Source organism: Meles meles, chromosome 2, assembly GCF_922984935.1.
Source record: "Meles meles chromosome 2, mMelMel3.1 paternal haplotype, whole genome shotgun sequence".
Taxonomy (NCBI): domain Eukaryota; kingdom Metazoa; phylum Chordata; class Mammalia; order Carnivora; family Mustelidae; genus Meles; species Meles meles.
The window spans coordinates 37,173,865-37,195,257 of NC_060067.1; the positions used below are offsets into that span (position 1 = coordinate 37,173,865).

General features: G+C 44.6%; 2 long non-coding RNA genes across 3 annotated transcripts in view; one reads left to right on the plus strand and one right to left on the minus strand.

The window, feature by feature from the left end:
* Nucleotides 1-7,018, plus strand: part of LOC123936997 — a 35,472-nt gene extending 28,454 nt beyond the window's left edge. For both annotated transcript variants that reach the window (XR_006817396.1, XR_006817397.1), the window contains exons 3-4: nucleotides 4,419-4,566; nucleotides 5,466-7,018. This is a non-coding gene — a long non-coding RNA (uncharacterized LOC123936997). The remainder of the gene's footprint in view (nucleotides 1-4,418; nucleotides 4,567-5,465) is intronic.
* LOC123936998 overlaps nucleotides 1-21,393 on the minus strand; it is a 64,447-nt gene that overhangs the window by 17,112 nt on the left and 25,942 nt on the right. The gene's annotated exons all lie outside the window — the stretch shown is intronic.

Below are 21,393 nucleotides of genomic sequence, written 5' to 3' on the forward strand. Positions count from 1 at the left end.
ACGTAACATTTTGAGATAAAACTGGAATTATGACTGATAACATAAGACCAGGATGTATTGGGCTTGTGGGAAATTCCTATAATTTGTAGAATCCCTATACCATACAACATGAAGAAGACTTAGTACGACTTTTTATTTGGCAATGCTTCTCATGCATTTGACATACCAAATAAGCCAAATTAGTTTAACATCTCTTTTTTTATGAGAAGAGCAAACACCTTTTTTGAGATGTTCTAGGGACCCTCAGAAATATCCCGAAGTTAGTTCAAGATTAAAAAGACTTAATGTAGCGTTTGATCTGGGGGAAGTTGGCAAAAAAATTCACAGAGGTTTTAAAACATTTGGTCAAATAGGATCTTAGGTCACTGGGAAACAATACTTAGTTATCCATTTAACCATAGCGGCAAGTAAAGACTTCACAGGCAAATAAATGCAGAAAGTTAAATAGTTATAAAAAGCAAACAAAAACCTTAGCTCTTTCAACAGGGAAGACTCGGCTGTCTTAAATAATTAAAGGGGCTGCTAAAGACACAGGAAATTATTTTGACAAGATACAAAATTTTTGTTTTCTAGGGAAATTACGTTTAAAAGAAAAGAAATATATTTCCAGGACTAGCACTTGGGCAGGTGAATAAGTACAGTGTGCCTCACTGAATGGATACATTTACCCAAAAGTGCCTAATTGCATATACTTTAAAAACACATGCAAAACCTTCGTTTCTAAGAATGTCGATTGAACTTGACAATATGTACGGCACTATTTCATTGAAATATATATGCTTAGCACACTGAGGTACATAGAATGTTCTCTGTAGGTCGCATGAATAAAATGTTTTTTAAAGTTCTAAATAAAGAAAGAAAAACTTTTATAATCTCTTATAAATAGCAGATCAGTAGTTCAAGAAAACTCTGTCCTTTTAACAGAGAGAAAACCAAATTCTAATTTCGTACCAACTTATTTTTGATATTAAAATTTCTTTAACTTAACTAAATTCCTTCTAATCTTAGTCAACTTGACTACACATTAAAAGTCCTTTCCAAAGATTTCTTTTTCCATAAACTTTCTACAACTTTCTTCATACATTTAGATTTTGTCCTATGTTTTTCCTCTTTTCCATTTTGAAATAATTAGCCTCTCTTTAGGACAGAATTATTTAATTCCCCTCAGCAAAATACATATCCCATTCCTCATACCTTTTTTTTTTTTTTTAACTGAAAACACACACTCTGCTTTCTTGGCATTTAAAGATGTTTCCTTTATTATTTCCAGTGGCTTTAATTACATATATTAGCATTTTTAACCCTTAAAAACCTTAACTTTTTAGTTAAAATAAAGAAATAAATGATTATTAACTTTTATATTAGCATTCTGTGTGTTGGCAAATTTACAAATACTTTTTTACAGTTTCTGGAAATATGTTTTCTCATAGTAAAATTTTCAGTATGTCATAGGGTGTATTTACAGTTGGACCCAACTACCTTTAGTTTCTCTGTAGAAAGGAAGCCTGGTTTTATCAATTAATGTCTTAGTATTTTATCTTATTTGGAAATGATCTAGATAATAAAATTCTGTCATTTAATTTAACATAGCAAAACTTTTAATAGTGGAAGTTACCAAAGAAATTTGGGTATTTCATACCATGAAATAATCATTGTAAAAAATTCACTTAAAAACTATTACCTCCCTTACATCTATTTAATTCATTTGTTCAAATTTCATGAAATATTAAAGAGGTTAGCCTTCATCTTAAGTTGTTGTTATTATTATTTAGATTTTATTTATTTATTTGACAGAGAGAGAGAGAGAGATCACAAGTAGACAGAGAGGCAGGCAGAGAGGGGGAGGGAATCAGGCCCCCTGCTGAGCAGAGAGCCTGATGCAGGGCTGGATCCCAGGACCCTGAGATCATGACCTGGACTGAAGGCAGAGGCTTAATCCACTGAGCCACCCAGGGCGCCCCTATTATTATTATTTTTTTTTTTTTTTGCTGACCAATTTTGTAACAGAGATAGCACCCGCTTATTTGACTTCTAGTAAATCTATGTAGAATAAACGTATTATACTTAATGCTGGTCAGTTTAAAGCCATGCCTGTATTAGTTAAACAACAACAAACTTAAACTAGCTTTTGTTTACCAAAACTTATGCTGGATCATGTGCACTTGAAAAACACTTGGGTGAGCTTCTATTATGTTTCTAAAATTTAAAAATACTTAATTCATACACACTTATTTTTAAGCCAATTAAATTGAGATATTTTACAGAGTAATTTTCACAATACCATGCAGTGGTAGAAAGATACTGCGTTTGGAACGCACATACATAGACATGCATAAACAGACAGACACACTCCAACAATGATCTCCTAGCTTTAATCCCAAAACTTTAGCCGTGAATGGGGTATAATGTAAAACTGAACTCATTTTAAAAGAAGTGTGTCCAAAAAAAAAAAAAGAAGAAGCAGCAGCGTGTCTCTGGCAGACGGAACAAATTAAGGTTACCCACTGAAGGGGGTTTGGGGGGTATTTGTTGTTGTTTGCTAATATCTGTGGAGAAGACTTTTAAGATTTGAATTTGTCCTTGACAAGTAATCTTAAGGAGGCTGTGGGCAGGAGAGCCTGTCTAACAGTTTGTAATTTTATTTTTTCTTAAGTTTTTATTTTAACTCCGGTTGGTTAACATACGGTGTTATATTAGTTTCAGGGGTACAGTATAGTGATTCAACAGTTCCATCCATAAGTGTCCTCCTTAATCCCCACGCCCCATTTCCCCCACCCCTACCCTCCCCCCTCTGATGACCATTAGATTGTTGTCTATAATGGAGAGTCTGTTTCTTGCTCACTCGCTCTCATTTTTCCCTTTGCTTGTTTGCTTTGTTTCTTAAATTCCACATGTGAGTAAAATCATGTGGTAATGCCACCGCTATCAAAATACCAACAGCATTTTTCACAGAACTAGAACAAACAATCCCAAAATTCGTATGGGACCACAGAAGACCCCAAGGGGCCACAGCAATCTTGAAAAGAAAAGGAAAAAAAAAAAAAAAAAAGCAAAGCTGGAGGCGTCACAGTTCCTGCCTTCAAGCTCTGTTACAAAGCTGTCATCATCAAAACAGTATGGTACTGGCACAAAACCAGACACACAGATCCATGGAACAGAACAGAAAATCCAGAAATAAAACCCGCAATTGTGTGGTCAGTTAACCCTCGACAAGGCAGGAAAGAAAATGAGATGGGAAAAAGACGGTCTCTTCAGCAAATGGCGTGGGGAAGACAGGACAGCCACATGCAGGAGAATGAAACTGTACCGCTTTCTTACACCAGACACAAAAATAAATTCAGAATGGATGAAAGATCTCGGTGTGAAACCCGAAACCAAAAAAATCTTAGAAGAGAGCACAGGTGGTAACTTCTTTGACAACAACGGCGGGAGCAGCAGCAACTTCTTTCTAGGTATGTCTCCTGAGGCAAGGGAAACAAAATTTTAAAATGAACTATTGGGACCACATCAAAATAACAAGCTTCTGCACGACAAAGGAAACAGTGAACAAAACCTAAGTCAACTTCCAGAATGGGAGAAGATACCCACAAATGACATGTCTGATAAAGGGTTAGTATCCAAAAAATCTATAAAGAACTTATAAAACTCAACACCCAAAAAACAAATAGCAGTTTGTATTTTTAAAAGGCTCCCCCGATCTTTTACTTTTTTTCTCCATTCTCAAGTGAGTTTTCATTACCTCCTGGGGCATTTACATTCTAAAGACCTGGTAAGATTTACATCTTTAAGGGACAGAAAGAATGCAGACCCTGGGCAGAAAGATTAGGCTGGAGAGCTCTCTTAAATCTTGTAGGGAGGGGCGCCTGGGTGGCTCAGTGAGTTAAGCCTCTGCCTTGGTCTCAGGTCAGGGTCCTGGGATCGAGCCCCGCCCGCATCAGGCTCTCTGCTCAGTGGGGAGCCTGCTTCCTCATCTCTGCCTGCTTCTCTGCCTACTTGTGATCTCTGTCTGTCAAATAAATAAATAAAATATTAAAAAAAAAAAATCTTGTAGGGAAAGAACGGGTAGAACTGGCAGCTGGGTGTTTTCTGGATTTTTCTAGGGAAGCTAGCTTCTTGGGGAGCTCAGGGAATTTGCCTTGGAGGAGACCAAATTTAAGAAAGGGAATTCATATTGGATGTGGACTTTAGTTTTAAGTTCAATTTCCATTCTTTCATCTTGCTAAGAGGCTCCCTAAGTCTAGCTGTTTTACTTCTTTGTATCCAGTCTTTAATTTGCACTTTCCATAGGTACCAAGAAGACAATTGTTTAGGATGAGAACTCTCTAAAGAAAATATTTCAAACTCGAAACTTTTCCAATGCAAAATATCCATCATCTGCCCATTTCAATAGTGATTCAGACCAATATGGCTTCTTATAGTTCAACAGAGGAGGCAAGAGGCAACCCAAAGGAGAGTGCAAGAGATGCAGTCCCCACAAGATCCAGAAAGTTCGCACCCAGGATTGGTTAGCCTAAGAAAGCAAAGGCATGTGTGGTGAAAACTGTGTCTTCAGTCTCTCATGAAACGGTAAGATGCCTCCAATCACAGACCCACTAGTCTATGATACCCAGCAGGCACTCCTGGGACAGGACTTTCCCAGCACTAACAAGACAACGAAGGTTGAGATGACAAAGGCCCCTGTGGACTGGGACCCCTCATGATGAAGTCCCCTGAGAGCTAGCACAGTGGGACAGAGAGAGGGCCACTTGGGACTCATGTCTCAGAACCCCAGTCTATTGGACTGGCTACCAGATGTACACAAGTTTGTGAACCTTCTAGATGGTGGCGGCCAGAGAGAATATTCTCACTGGCCACAAAGCCAAGCTCTCAATCCATAGAACAAAACACATGGAAAACCTCATCCAGTTTCTTACAGAGGGAACCCAAAGCAAAGTTCATCGGAGCAGACCCCAGCCTGGTGAGAGCCGGGAGTTCACCCATCTATGAGGGCGGTTCCAATGGGCTGATAGGGCCTATGCCTCCATTCTACCCTCTGGTTTTCCTCCTTATGACAAATGACACAAAGGACAGAGACAAGAGAAAACAACGACCATCTCCGGGAAAGAACGAGATTGACAGAAATCGAGAGGACTATATCAATTTGATTATATCAAATCTTTACCAGATTCACTATACACAAAGAATTAGTTAACACAAAAATCTTCCCCTGGTAATCCTGGTAAATGAAACAAACAAACAAAAAAAGACTCTGGCAGCCACTCGTGTGTACACCATACTTTGTAGACAGAAATGCAGAAGGCTGGTGTGGTAAGAAGGTCATTCTTACGTTCTGCCTGCTCTCATCTGGGGTCCTAGGACTTCTCAGCGGCCACAGCAGCAGAACGAGCTGTGACCAGATTGTGAAGTGCCCCCCACTGGGCACCAAAACTGGAGGAGAGGGAAACATTTTCTTTCTTCCCTTCTAGGTTCTTTGCTTGGTCTGATGAAATAGACACAAAGGAGATTAACAAAGGAGAAAACAAATCGTAATTCTGTACGTATGGGAGCTCATAGAAATATGAGACTCAAAGAAGTGACCAAAGCAGATGGCTTTTCTACCTTTTAGACAAAGAAATAATATATTTGTGAAGAATTGACAAGACAAAGAAGTTTGGGCTTGGGGTACTACATTGGTAAAGTAACAGTGTTTGTTTATATGCCTTCTTGGCCCTGAATTCCCCATCGTACAGGTAAGGCACCTTTCATGCTGGAGATTTGTTTTTTGCTTTCTGGGGGACAAAGGAGGGTCAAAGTGTCCTTCCTGCATTGGCTGTTTCTGAAGTAATTGAATTCAAAATAATCAAGATGCCAGAACACTGTATCTGAGGGCAGCCAGCCCTGAACCCCATCACGGGGTTCCAGCCCCAGCTTTGTCACCATCCAGCAACGTGGTCAGGCCACTCAGCCTCTAGGGACTCATACTCCTTATCTGTCTGAAAGTGACATGTGTCCTGCCCACCTCACAGGGTGGTTAAGGGGAAAAATGAGATAAGGCATAGGGAAGTGCCTTCCACAAACGAGCTGATGATAGGTACCCTGCAAATGTTTTGTTGATTGACTGACTGCCCCAATGATTGATAATGCCTTGGGGGACAAGGCCTTCTTGCTTTTTTAAAAAAACACTTTTTACCAGAAGCTAAGGGATAATGGATATAGTCTTCAAGGGGAAAAACATTATTACAAGCATCAAACTGGTTTGATGGTGTTTTGGCCAAGGAGTTTCCTACTCACTCCCTCCTCCTGTGGAATTCCTGACCCATTTAATGTGACATGTCTGTGATGGAGTCTCTAATTAAAGACTTGCAAGAAAGATAAAAAGTCATTATGTCTCATTTTAGGAAGCACTCACATTACTTAGGGTTTTCAGTGAGAAGCCCCAGGGAACGTCTGTCTTCTGAGACTTGGCAAGTCTACCAGCTTTCCTAGACTTTTCTGTACTTGGTGACCAAGATGCAGACAGTAGGAGGCTCTAAGGGCCTCACCAACCACCCTGTTGGGTGCAGTGACCCAAATCCCAGGCTTCAAGAGATGCTAAGAGAGAAGAAGCAAGACCAACCAGTGTTCTAGGCCACGGAGAAAGAGCAGGCACATCACTCCTGGGGAAGGTGAATCAAGACCCTGCCATAACATAGGGGAGGAGAGAGAAGAGGAGCCCCTGGGGCCATGTTTGACCTGTGTCTTAAAAGGCTAACATGGCAGTTGTATGGAGATGAGAACTGGGAGTGGGAAGAAGAGAAATGCAGTGGGGGCAGGGAGACAAGTCAGGAAGCTATGGCAAGCGTTCTGTGGGGAGATGGTAGCCGTGGGCACCAAAGTCCAGAGTGAAGAAGTGAGAAGTAGGTGCGTTGGTGTCCATCTCAAAGATCTCTGCTAATGATCTTCTTTGAAGATCAGGAACAAGACAAAGTATACCCACTTTTACCCCTTATTCAACATTGTATTGAGATCTTAGCCAGGGTAGGAAGGAAGGAAATGCATGGAGAATGGAAAGGAAGAAATAAAATTGTCTTTATTTGAAGACAACATGATTCTGGATGTAAAAAAAAAATCCTAAGGACTTTTTTTTTTAAAGATTTTATATTTACTTTAGAGATAGAGAGAGATTGGGGGAAGGAGCAGAGGGAGAGAGACAAGCCCACTCTGTGCTGAGCACAAAGCCAAAGGCAGGGCTCGATCTCACGACCCTGAGATCATGACCCAAGAGGAACCCAAGAGTCAGATGTTCAGTCGACTGAGCCACCCAGACGCTCCCGGGGGAACCTATTTTTTAAAAAATGACCAGAACTAATAAACGAGTTTAATAGGGCTGCAGGATGGAAAATCCGTATAGAAATATTTTTAGGTACGAACAAAAAACAATTGGCAATTGAGGTAAATCACTTTACAATAACATCAGAAAAATAATATGAGATAATTTTAACAAAATATGTGTAAAACCTGTACAAAACCCTTGCTGAGAAAAGTCAAAGCAAAACTAAAGAAAGGGGGCACCTGGGTGGCTCAGTGGGTTAAAGCCTCTGCCTTCGGCTCAGGTCATGATCCCAGGGTCCTGGGATCGAGCCCCGCATCGGGCTCTCTGCTCAGCAGGGAGCCTGCTTCCTCCTCTCTCTCTGCCTGCCTCTCTGCCTACTTGTGATCTCGTCTGTCAAATAAAATAAATAAAATCTTAAAACAAAAACAAAAACTAAAGAAAGGCAGGCACATGCCGTGTTCACGCAGTAGAAGACCCAATAGCTTTGTCAGCCCTCTACACTGATCTATGGATTCAACAATCTGCCAGTCAATATCCTTCCTGCCATTTTTTAAAAATAGGAATTAACAAGCGAATTCTAAAGTTCATGTGTGAGGACAAAAGATCGAGACTAGCCAAGCTGCTTTTTAGAAGAAGAACAGTGTTAGAGACGATACAGGATTTTAACACTTACTCTAAAGCTACAGTAATTAAGAGAGCCTGGTTTGGGCATAAGAATAAGGGGGCAGATCGATGCAACAGAAGAGGGTCCATAAATAAACCCACACAGATATGGTCGATTGAGTCTCGACAATGATTTCCTACGGTGGAAAGAACCGTGTTTTAAACACATAATGTTGGAAAAGCTGGATAGTCATATGGGAAAAATGAAACTTGACCTGTAATTACACCATATCCCCAAATTAACTGGAAATGCTAATAGACGCTGAAAGTATAAAAATGCCTTGAGAAGAAAACACAGAAGAAAATCTTTGTAATTCTAGTGCAGGCCATGATCTCTTAGGACACAAAAACATGAATCACAGAAGAAAAAAATGATGAATTGACTTCATCAAAATTAAAAATGTTTGCTTCTCAAATACATTAATGAAAAGGCAAGCCAGAGATGCACAGAAAATATTTACAATACTTATTTCTTTTTTTTTAATATTTTATTTATTTGACAGAGAGAAATCACAACTAGGCAGAGAGGCAGGCAGAGAGAGAGGAGGAAGCAGGCTCCCTGCGGAGCAGAGAGCCCAATGCAGGGCTCGATCCCAGGACACTGGGATCATGATCTGAGCCGGAGGCAGAGCCTTTAACCCACTGAGTCACCCAGGCGCCCCTACAATACTTACTTCTGATAAAGGACTTGACTCCAGAATATAAATAACGTTAAAACTAAATACTAATGAAATAAGCAACCCAATAAAAATGGGCAAAAGATTGGACACTTTACCGAAGAAAATATATCCAAAAATGCTATGCTTTTTTCAATCTTAATGAGTGCGCTCTCCTCAGGTGCATGCACATGGGCGTACACACACACACACACACATGCACACACCCTTCCTCCTTGACTGCCTAAAGTTCACTTATCCTTCAAGGCCCAGGTTCAGTGTCCCTTCTCTTAAGTCATACTCAAGGTCCTTCTTTTCCATGCTGTTCCATATTCTTTTGTATGAGCTTTTATCCTAGCTTGCTTTTATCCTTGCCTTGCTTTCTTATGATCGTCTGTCTCAGGGTCAGTTTCTTCCACTTGAATATAAGCCCTTGAAAGAGAAGATTTTGTCTTCTTTCTCTTCTTACCTCTACCACCTAGCACAAGGCCTGGTGTAGAGTAGATGCTCAATAAATGTTTATACGTGGAGAGGAAGAAACGTTTCTTCTTTACTTCTTGGAATGCAAATTATAGCCTGGTCCTCTTGGTGTCTCTTAAACTAGGCTCTCCAGGGCAATCGGCAATCTTAGAGTCGTGAAACCATAGTATTTTAGAGCTCCGAGGACCTCAGATGTTGACAAATCGTGTTCTGCAAACCTGAGGAGTTTCCCCAGAAGCCACCTGCCGGGACTGGTGGAGATCGTTCCCTGTAACTTCATTTAAAATCCCCTCCTATTAGAAAGTCAGATGTTTGTCAAGGTTTTGCTTTGGTATCTGGTACTAGAATGGGCCTCTGGCAGGTCTGACTAATGAGGTCTATGATCCTTTCCAGTCCTGACCATCCAGTAATAGATGTACCCCAACTCCAATCCTCTCCTGCAACTGGCTTTGGTATGATTTTTATTCAAAGCCAACTAATAAAGAGTGCATGAGCCAAATGATAGTTCTCCTTGAGGTTCAGTAACCCATGATCTTCTGTTGGTCTCAGACACACTCCTCAGCGACACCCTAAAATACATGAGGGCCTCCTCTGTGCTTCCAGCCACCCCCTCCCCCACACATACCTCAGTCCTTTGCCCAACCTCCTGTAAGCACCTGTGCACTCCCTTCCCTTTCCCACCTTACTGATTTGGGTAAACACCAGAGAGCTAACTGGCTTCAGGAGAGTCAAGAAAGTCCTCTCTCTGGGTTTAAAAAAAATAATTTGCTTTCATACCATAAAGTAATGAATATCCACTCCAAAAATGTAGGTAGTTTGGATAAGAAAATGAAAAAAACAGTGAAATTATTATTAATAACATCTTTTTTAGAGTTGATCACTTGTGTGTGTGTACAACCAAAATGAGATTGAAGTGTTGTAGAATCTGTTTTCTCCTCTCTAAACCACATATTGAGCTTATTCCAATGTCATTAAAATTTTTCTATAATTTTTTTTTTCAACAATCCCCTACCACCGGACATAGAGCTTTTTTCTAATTTGGCATCACTGTAACAAATTCTCCAGGGAACATCCTTGTACCAGTAGGACTAAGAATCAGCCTGATTATTTCTTTAGGATAAACTCCTTAAAGTAGAATTCTGGGTCAACAGGTATGTAAAAAATTTGAAACTACTCTTTTATTCTTATTCCAGGAGAGACAATGTCTTCGTTCAGATTTCGTGAGAGGCCTTCATTAGCACCCGCAGGCCCAAGCTTAGCTCAGGTTGGTTTTTCCCTTCTGCCAACAGTCTCCAGAAGGCTGGCGTCTCCGGCAGCCTGTTTCTTGAGTCCTCCTGGTTGCTCACGACCTGGTCATCCTGCTTTCTGCCTCCTAGTAGATGGGTGTGTTTGAGTCACGCTGGCCTCCGGATCTCTGCATCTCATTGGGCCCTAGTCTGTCTTTTAAGGCCAGGGGCATTTTCCACTGGTAAGTCTGTCATTAGTTTCTCTCTGCCAGAGTTTGTTAACACCTTGTAATTTGGTCGCCTTGGCCAATTTCATCAAGGTGTTTCTACCTTATGGATCAAGAACACAGATTAAATGGGCCACACCTACGCGGGTCCGCCCCAGCCCCGCCCAGGGCCCCACCCTGCGTCAGTTTCAGGCGGGACTTAGGACACTGGTGTGCTTTCTGATTTACATCCCAAGTGATCCCACACGGACTGCAGAAGCCGGACTTCATGGTCAGCCCACCGAGTGCCTTCAGTGGTGACCACACCTAGGAACTTGAAGACTCCACCTCACTGCCCCCCCCCCCCGCCCCCGGCCTGCAAACCTTCCAGAAACCTTTCCATGTGCACACTCCGTCCTTCTCCCTGCTTGCTCTAGACCTACGGGGGCTGTCCTCAACAGACTCTACAGCCCTCTGGCATCCTCGCAATAGCGAGCACTAGAGGGAATGCGGGGGAGGGAGGAGCGTGAGGCCGGGGCATCCATTCACTGAACTGTCTCCCTTGGAATTGTTGCCAAGTCCTTCCACCAAAAGTCACTGCCCTGTCAGGGAGCCCTCTTCTCTCAGCTCTCTCTCTAGGTTTTTCCACCCACACCCTCTCCTTGCCCTTTCGGGCCCAGGGATGGTACAAGCCCTCAGGCTTCCAACTCATCCCTGGGGCTCCCCGATATCTTGCCCATCCCTTGTAAATAGTCTCTTTATTGAACTCTCCTCAAGTTACCCAATAAGAGAGTGCCATCTGTTTTTTACCAGAACCCTGACTGATAAAATAGGGCTGGGATAATGCTATTAGGGGACTGGGCTGGACGTGGCCAAGGTCCGTCAGACAGACTGCAGGGAGCCCAAATCCCTTCTGTAGTTGAGCCTCTCCTCTTTCTCTCAGATCCACAAATGTTTAGCACTTTTGGAGTTCTCATATTTTTTTAATATAAAAGAACTTTGACATTCTCTTAACAAGAGCTATTGCAGGTGTTCGAGCATTTTCCGTGCATTTATTTAACAAATATTTATTGAGCACCTCCTCCAATGCGCCAGACGCTGAGCTCAACAGCGCACACACATCTGTGAGCAAAGCGGACCTGCTCCGTGCTGGCGCCGTGACACCAGTCACCCTGAATGTTCCCCCAGAGAACTGCTTCCTGCAAAGAGATATGTCTTGTGTTAGATGTCCTCCCACCCGTCGAAGCTGAGCAACGCCTTTTGCTTCTGAGAGTTTATATCCGACATCTCGTGATATCCGAAAAGAACTTCCGAAGATAGGAAGGTAATGCAACTGAACAAAAGGAAAAGTGTGGAAGGGAGGAGAGCCTCCATGTCCTTGCGGTCCAGGTTTGCCTGGAGCGCCCATGAGGCTGATGGGTCTTGGCACGGCTGCGCCACTCTTGTCACCTTCGTGCCATCCGCCCTGCCTTGGCTCTTCCCATGTCCGCCTCATTCTCACCCCTGCCCGCCCAGCCTGTTAGGCAGGTGTGCATGCCCCAGAATGCTGGCAGCGATGGCCCCGTACCCCCTTTCTTCTTCCTGACATGGTCTCCCTCCCAGCCTGTGTCTTCAGGAGCCATTACCATTCCCAGGGTTAGGGAAGTTGGGGTCTCTTCCTAATCTCTTCCTCCTGGTCCCTTGAAGCCCAGCTCCCAGCACAAGCTCTGGACCACCTTCCTCTCCGAGAAGCCCCAAACCCAAGAGCTCTTCCTTAAGTCAATCCCCTGTTAATATCTCCTCTTCCGATACCTCAAAAAAAAAAAAAAAAAAAAAAAAAAGTCCTCCTCCTGTCTATATTCTTCTCCGTTCTCTATTTCTTGCCTCTCACTCTCTTAAGAAGAGCTACAGGAGTTCTTTGCTTTGAAGAAAAAAGATTCTCCTGGAGATTAAAAGTAAGCAAAATTGATGGGTGCCTGGGTGGCTCAGTCGGTTAAGTGACTGCCTTCAGCTCAAGTCGTGATCCCAGGGTCCTGGGATCGAGCCCCACATCAAGCTCCCCCTACTCCGTGGGGAGCCTGCTTCTCCTTCTCCCTCTGCCTACCACTCCCCCTGCCTGTGCTTTCTCTCTCTGTCAAATAAATAAATAAAATTTTTTAAAAAATAGTAAGCAGGGACGCCTGGGTGGCTCAGTCGGTTAAGCATCTGCGTTCCACTCTGGTCATGATCCCAGGATCCTGGGATCTGAGTCCTGCATTGGGCTCCTTGCTCTGTGGGGAGCCTGCTTCTCCCTCTGCCTGCTGCTCTCCTCCCTGCTTTTGCGCTCTCTCTCTCTCTGTCAAATAAATAAATAAAATCTTTTTTTAAAAAAAGCAAAGTTGAAAACCTTTGAAATTCGGTCAACATGTTTAAAATAATGATGCTGATGTTGATAATAATAACAATAACAGCTTTCAGTCACTACATTTCCTCCATCCTAGGCACTTCTCTGAGAACTTTATACGCATAGGCTTATTTAATCCTTCCAAGGGTCCTAGAAGTGAATACCATCATTCTGCCCAGTTTACAGTCAAAGAAACAGGCCCAGAGAGGGCCTGTGACTTGCCCAAGGTCACGCAGCAAGCAGTAGGGCTGGATCTTCAACTCAGGCCTCTAGATTCCAAATTCCAAATTCCAACATCCTTGCCTTCGCTGCTGCACGGAAGGGATCCTGTTCTAACTTCTCTTGAAAGGACCCAGCTTCTGCGGCAGAAGTAGCCCCTCTCCAGCTTCCCACTTTGTAAGTTCAAACTTTATGTAATAATGAGCTTCCCTCGGCAAGGCACACCCATCCTCCTTGCTGGGTGGGGGAAGCCTCACCAGGTGAAACCTCCTAGTTACTCCCCATCCCAGGCTGGCCCCATGCTGGGTGGGGCCGTGTGTGGGGAGCCACCCCAAACAGCCTCCTCACATCTGCTCACCCACAAGGAGTCTCAAGGCTGACTCTGGCTGCAGACTGCGCCCCTCTTGACAGCGTCATCCCGCGGATGGCAGCGAACACTCACCTTGGCCTAGGGTCAGAGCTTCCAACCACAGAGAACGTCCGTCTGGTCTGTGCTTCTAAAAGGCATGACTTTCTCCACGATGCAAACAGAGAAAGGCCATGCGCCTGGTTACACTGAGCCGTGACAGTTTAATCATTCACTCAACAAACATGTACAGAGTGTCCATTGTGTGCCAGGCAACGCACAGGTATGGGGCTCTCTCTTCCAGGAGTTCATGCTGCCATCCGAAGAAGGATGTGTTCCTGCGGTAGACTGAATTATAACGTAGCAAATACTCCCTCTCCCCTTTCCCTCACCCATTCTCTGCCCCACCAAACTGGGACTTGGCCGGGTAAAGCACTTTGGCCAATGTGGTGTGGGTGGAAGGGAGAACACGCCAATTTCAAGTAAAGCCTTAAAGAGGCTTTGCAAATATCTGCCACCCACACCCGGACTGGAACACTTGCCTTCCAATATGGGACACTGCTGGCCACTGGGGAGCCATGTTCCTTCAGCCTGGGTCTCCAAAGAAGAAGACATAGGGGAGGAGTCCCGAGCCACAGCACCAACTCATGGCCACAGCCAAATTACACAAGCAAACAATACATGTTTGTTCCTGAATGTTCCTGAAGGCCATTGAAACTTCGAGGTTGTTTGTTCCACAATATTATCACAACAAAAACTGAGTCACCTAGCTCCATACGGGGCAATACTCCACACCCATCTTCTGGCCTTTTTCTTGCTTTTGGATTGAAATCTACAACATCCTATAGTGGTGAGTTTCCCTCCTCCACCCAGGGTATTTGCAGAGCTGCTAGTCTGGTGGGGGAAGCTGAACAAAACTTACTGATCTTCGTGTCATATTGAAGTTCCTGCAGAAACCCCATGGAGCCAAGAGCAGCCCTTAGCCATGGACTATTGTTAATCATGGATACCCACAGACACTTTGTTTTCTATTGTTCATTATCAGTTTCTAAAGTTAACATTAACCACGTCAAGGGCAAGCAGTTGTTTAAAATCTCTGAAGGCCCAAACTCAGTTTAATGTTTATAACCCCAAACCAAGGCTCTTCAGGAAGACAGAAAAACGGGCACTCTGGCTTTAGACCCTTCTCTGGTCACCATCTGGTGCACTCTAGGTATTTAATCATGTTCTTTTAATATCTTTCAGTTCAACAAATATTTATCGAGTACATCTTCTATGTAAGGCGCTGTGTAAGGAGGGGAGAAGGCTCCTACCCTCAGCTCACTCACTTGCCATCTCACGGCAAGAATGAGCACTTACAGAACTAGAATCAAGGACAAGGCCATGTAAGGTATTTTGAAAGAAGTGCCAGAAAAGGATTGTATCCATCAGAGGGGGTCAAGAATAGAGAGCATTTCACACCAAAGGAACAAAGATGCAGACAGTCTGCGTGGAACAGAACGTGAAAGATGGAGAGTGAAGATGGGAAGAGGAATAAAGGCCAATTGTGAACAGCCTCCCATGCCAGGCTGGTGAGTTTGCTGGCAAACCCAAGAATGACTGAACATGTAATTAAATCCATCACGTCCATGTTGACCACACCCTTCACTGGGCCCAGAATTTGGAATTTTCTGAGAATGTCAAGTTGCTAACAGCTTGAAGCTCCACAAAAACAAGCAGAGGTAGAAGATGCCGCCCAAAAGCAAATACGACAACAAGATGGTTTCCATGACTACGACCAAGCAGAAGTGCTATAAACAGGCTGTGTGTTGGGGGAAAGAAGAGAAAGAATGTCTCAGCAATGGGTATGCCTGCGAGTATTTCCACAATCTGGACTACTGTCTGTACGGGCTGGGTAAAGAGAGATGGAGTAGCGCAATGGGCTGTCTTGAACCTTACTGCTGGTGTTGAGCACAGGTTCTTGCCTCTCCAGCAAGTAGCACCCCTGTAGACCATGTAGACCAGCAAGTAGCACCCCTGTAGACCATGTAGAGCCCTCCCCACCACGCCCGTCCCCCACGCCCACATTTTCCCCAGGCTGTGCCTGGCCGCTGGTCTCCCCTGCCCCACCTAATTACACTCATAACTCCCACTGGCCAGAAAACATCACTATCGGGCGATTACAAAACAAAACAAAGATATTCAGGTAGTACCAGGTTCTGGGCCTCCTCTGAGCTCATCTCACACCATCTGTGTGCTGCGAGCATTCTGCTCCCACACCCTACTGAAATGACCTGGTCATGGATCCACCTTCCCCCGATGCCTGTGGACTGGTAGGGCCATGTCTTCTTCTCTTTATGCCCCATGTCTTGTCCATGGACACCACATGTGTAGTAAACCATTTTCTCACGTATTAGATGCTATCTCTTCACCTGCCCTTGATAGATGATCTCATTGAATCTTCCAGTGAGCCAACCTTACAGGACAGGCATTAACATTGCCATTTAAAAAATAAGGAGCTTGAAACTCAGAAGGGTTAAGTAATTTTTCTAAGATCATGCAGCTGGGGAGTGGAGCAGCAAGATCTACCCCAGTGTAAGGACCCCCCCTCCTTTTTTTTGCCTTCAGCTAAGACAGCAGAAGAGATGATTTATTGTATGCAGGTTACACTGAGCCACAGATGAAAACAGGATCAGTCCCAAAAGTCCCAGGTGCAGAGCAAAGAACCGAAAAAGATGGCTTCAGTTTGAGCAAGGTAGGTCTCCTAAGGGTGATCCTTGCAGTCAATGGATGGCAATGGATGTTCTAAATCCCTGGAGGCAAGCTCTAGAAAGTAGGCATGTTGTCCAACGATTGGAACTGGCATCCCTGGCCTCTGGCTTTCCTTATTTCTGCCCCTACGGCCTCCAAGGGTGCTCAAGCCAGCGGTCCACTCAGACCTGGGCCTCATCTTTGTTACACTGCAAACTGCACATTCGCTTCTTTCTCTCATGGTGCGGAGGTTTCCAAGAAGATGGCACCAAGGCCAAGAGCATGTGTAAGGCCCTTGTTCTAGAAGGTTTACATCCATTAAACTGAACTCACAGCCACATTTCTGGAAGAGTAAGACTTAGAGTGTCCCTACTAGATCAACCTTTTCAGAGAAAGCTTCCTTCAAGGACCGGTCCTCAGAGAGCTCACCACAGGCTGATGTTTAGCAGAGACATACAGGGCCTTTGCTTATTGACTTCTAACTCTGTTTAAAACTGAAATTGAATCCATAGGCTGCGTTCTAGGGAGTGTACAAGGGCTGCTCCATCATTCTATTCATGAGGGTTACACATGTCAGGCCAGGAGAGAAGTCCCCTCAAGAAAGCTAAGACCAGGGGTCCAGACAAGTGACAAGGACTTGCTGACCAGCCGACAGGCCTCAAACACGTGCTCGATGCCTCAGCAACCCAGGTCACAGGATAGCATTGGTGGGAGAAGGGCAGGAGGTGGCTCTGGACAGAAACTCAAAGCACAGGCTGAAGGTTCACATGAGAGCGGAGTTAAGCATATCGGCTTCCTCACGCTCACATGAATATTCCAAAGGTCATTTGTCTCAGGGAAGTCTTTTTGAATCTACCAAGAAGTGAAGCCATAACCCTTCCAGATTTTTCCAAGAAAGAAGCTTGGGCTTCCATCCTTGTAATGATGACCAACATCTGTTTTTTTCAGAACCACGTTCCACAGTCCAGCGTCCAGATGCATCACGAGGTGTGTCTGAAGCAGCCAGGTTCGCTGGCACGCTGACCCCGGGGTCAGGAGCCACAGATAAAGACTGTGACTCCAGGCTCTCACCTTGAGCTTGGCCACCAGCGAGCAGGGCCCCACCCTGCTGACACCAGTCCTGACAGTCCGGTTCATCAGGATGAAATTATTTTTGTTTTCAGCCACACTCACGGTTCCACCTGCTGCCACAACAGGCAGCAGCCCCAGATCTAGTTTGAACCCTGCCCAAAGCCTTGCACCCAGAGTGCCAGTCTGCAGCCAGACCCCAGAGAGCACGGCTTCTCTGGGCATCCAGGGGGTAACGGGGAAAGCCTGGGACAAAGGGAGGGGCTAGCGGGCCCTGAAGCATTTCCTTCTCTCCTTACAAGGAGACCAGTCAGGGAACTAGTGAATGATTTACAACTCACTGTTTATAAGAAAGGAGCACATTAACTTTCTGGATCATCTGTCCACAATAAATTAAGAAAACATAGTTGAAATGCAAGCTTCCAGAAGGCTTAAACTCTAGAGCAGGCAATGGGTTACCAAATGCAACTTTTTTTTAACCTTTGCCTAAATTCGGACACAAACTAAAGAAATTCGCCCTGGTATTCTCTCAGACAAGCCTGGAGCTCATTAAAACCAGAAGCACTGTTCAGAGTAAGGACTAGGCTAATCAGGAAAGGAAGAGCGAGGTGCCTCGTTATCCCAGAATTCTAGATCCTTCTGGTTCTCCTGTCTCTCTCTGTCTCTCTTCCATCCTGAAAAACAATGGAAAGTTGCAAGTCAGGTCACCCATTTGCAAATGATCTTGTTTTAAGAATGCAGGATAAACGTTCAAATGATTAATTTAGCAAACACATTTGAGAGAACTTTGTGAGTTTTGCTTAGTTAAACTGTTTTCAATTAACATTGCTTTTCAACTACACTGATTGGGGGACAAGCTTGGAGTATTTATCTTTCTTTTCCCAGCAGGAGTCGCTTTTTGTATTTATTTCATTAACAATGATGAGTCCAAAATGAATTGACTAATATGAAATGTCAGGGGAAAAAAATTGGGACCAGCAGGATGATCCTGCTGCAGAATGTGTTTCCACTCTTAGGATAACCAATTAGAGAAGACATCATTCTGGAGATACCCTTGGCTCTACCTGTAAGCCATTCAAGTCAAATCAAAAGTGAGGACAGAACACCCAAGACTAGAACACATGTACAGCTTGGTTGCCCTGATATGGCCAGGCTAGGGCCCACAGTTGTGCAGTGCACAGACCACACAACCATACCATGCAGGCTCACCAGTTGGTTATGTCTGGCATCTTTCCGATTGTCTGGTGCCCTTGCTGGTTCTTAAACTTTATGATTATCACTCTGTCAAGGCCCAAGATCCTGCTGGTTACACTGAGTTCTAATTTTTTGCTCATTCTCCCTTTAAGTAATTAAAGTTTCTTCTGCCAGTTTGGGGGGTGGGGTGGGGATCTGTACCATTGGTATTCAATCTGCACACAATCACTTAATCCCCCTATTTCAGCCATGTTTGCCCATCCACCTGATATCTCTCGACTAGAGAAGGATCCCCTATTTTTCCAGATAATAAAGTTCTAAACATCTTTCAGGTTTGTGTAATGCTCAGAGACTTGGACTGGAGAAGGTGATCTAGAGATCCAATACCTTTTCAAGTTCGTTCACCCTACTTCCTATACGAGCTCCTCCTTCATGCATAGTTCTAGAAGTATCTATGCCTTTTGTACAGGTTGGCTTCCTCACTTTCTTCACTGCCATTTTGGGCTATGGCTTTTTCCAATCTGCTAATTCAGTTATTACATGTCCATCTATCGCCCAGGTTCCAAAATTCTGTTGCTACTGTCTCCTCTCCTATTTTCTGTCCTTAGGAGTTTTGTGGGTTGTTTTTTTTTTTTTTCAAGTCTTTTCTTTAATTTCAGTTGCGTTTGGGGAGAAAGCTAACTTAGATAAGTATGTTGAGTCCACCATTCTGAACATGAAGCCACAATCCTTTCCATTTTTAGGCCTAGCTATACTTCCAAGATTTCCCAGTAAGATAGTTAGTAATTGGTTCTCTTAAACAATCTTTAAGGGTTTTTGAAATTGTTATTAGCATTATTGTTATTGTTGTTTCTTAAAGAATAAGAAAGTCCAAAATGCAATACAAACCAGAGTTCCTAACCCATGGTTCAGAATGGTTTAGAACTGCATCAGAACGTTGGATCGTCCTCCTCCTCCTCCTCCTCCTCCTCCTCCCCCTCTCCCTCCCCCTCCTCCTCCCCTCCTCCTCTTCCCCTACCCTCCTCCTCCTCCTCCTCCTTCTTCTTCTTCTTAAGATTTTATGTGTTTATTTGAGAGAGAGACAGAGAGCATGAGAGCAGGGTGAGGGGCAGAGGGAGAGGCAGACTCCCCACTGAGCAGGGAGCCCGATGAGGGGCTCCATCCCAGGACCCTGAGATCATGACCTGAGCTGAAGGCAGATGCTTAACTAACTGAACCACACAGGTGCCCAGATCATTGGATCTTCTTGGTGGTGTCCAGAATAGACTATTAGTCTCTTGACGGGAGAATCCAGATCATATTGTGATTGTAGGCAGCGGTGAGGGTGTTTGTCGGACCAAGATCAAATATAGAACAGTTATTCATTCTGGCATGGCTGGAAACAGTTGGGAAAGGTGGCTAGGATATTACACACATGGATATGTCCATGGCACAAGAACCTACTACCTTGAGTAGCCATTAAATTTGTCTCATTCTCTTGAGAAAATAATACAAAAGAGCTAAGCCATTCATAGTAGGAAACAGAAGAATTTAACTCAGAGGTGGGTTTGTCCTACCCTATCCTCCTTGGCCTTTTTACTCATTCCTTAGACCCCAATAGCAGCCATGGGCTACAGCATCCCATAATACCCATCATCCAGAGTGTTCCTCTCCGGACCTCACGCAGTTCATTCAGCCAAGATTTACGGAGTCCCTCCCAGGTCTAGGCACAGTGCTAGGTCAAGCAAACAAAAGAAAGTCACTGCTTTCACAGAGCTTTTACTCACATGGGTGGTCAAATAACACCTTGACAAACACAAAGGACTACGGAAATTTAGGAAGAGCAGGGAACAGATGGTGATGAGAGGTCTGCCGTCTGGGAGAGAGTGTGTAAGGATGTCCTCTCTGATGACATGATTTGAACAGTTGGAGGAAGAACATTCTAGGTGTAGAGGGGACCTGAAGCAGGCGCACAGCACATTTCAGAAACAGCAAGGTCTGTGTGGAGGTGAGAATGATAGGGGATGGAATCCAGAAGGGGGAGAGGGGCATCATGTCAGAATTTGAAGGCAATAGGAGGGGCTTCTCATTTCATCCCGGAAGATTAAGGAAACCCCTGGAAGATACAGAGCAGGGAATGACAGATTTGGCCATCGTTCTGCCTGCTGAGAAGATGTCGTGAAGGCGGTACAAGGACAGATACAGGTAACTCCGTTAGACGCCATTGCAAGGAGCTGCACAAAAGATGGCGGTGGCTGGAAGCCACAGTAGGGGTGGGGAGAGGTGCCGGGGTGAATTAGGACTGTATCCCCCGTACCGCTGAGGCATAGACTGTAGGGGCCTGGTTAGCCAGAGGGAGCCATTTGGTTGTAAACTTAGATTGACCCCGCCCCTCCCAGAGGAACTTACTTGCAAACCCCGGATATAGGAGCGGGTCAGGCGGGATGGAGACATCCAATCAGTGGGGCGCGCATGTATTTACTGTGGTGTGTTGCAATCTCATTGGCCACCTGTGTGTGGGCGGGGTCAACCACCTCTATAAAGGTTGGTCTGTGAGACTGGGCGGGGGAGTAGTAGGAGGAGTTAGAATAGCCCTCAGGGTAGTCGTTGGAGTGATAGTCGTTGGAGTGATCATCGGGAGCAGCGCCGCCTGAGCGGCCTCGCCTCCCAGAGCCCCAGCCCGGCTGCGAACAGCGTCATTCCGGGGAGCAGCCTTGTCGGCGTGTGGCCTCATCCGGAGCGGCCTCATCCCGAGCGGCCTCGTCTGGGGAGCAGCCTTGTCGGGGTCGTCGTCATCGCCTTTTCGTGAGAGATGGCCCCTACCGGTCGGTCTGGTTTCTTATGCTTGGCGCAAAATAAAGCTTTGCTTGACTTTTGCTTTGCATCAGTCTCATTCCTTTGATCACGGACCCTAACATGGATATGGAGTTGGAAAGCGACAGAAGCATCCAGAGAACTGCCAGATAACTGGCT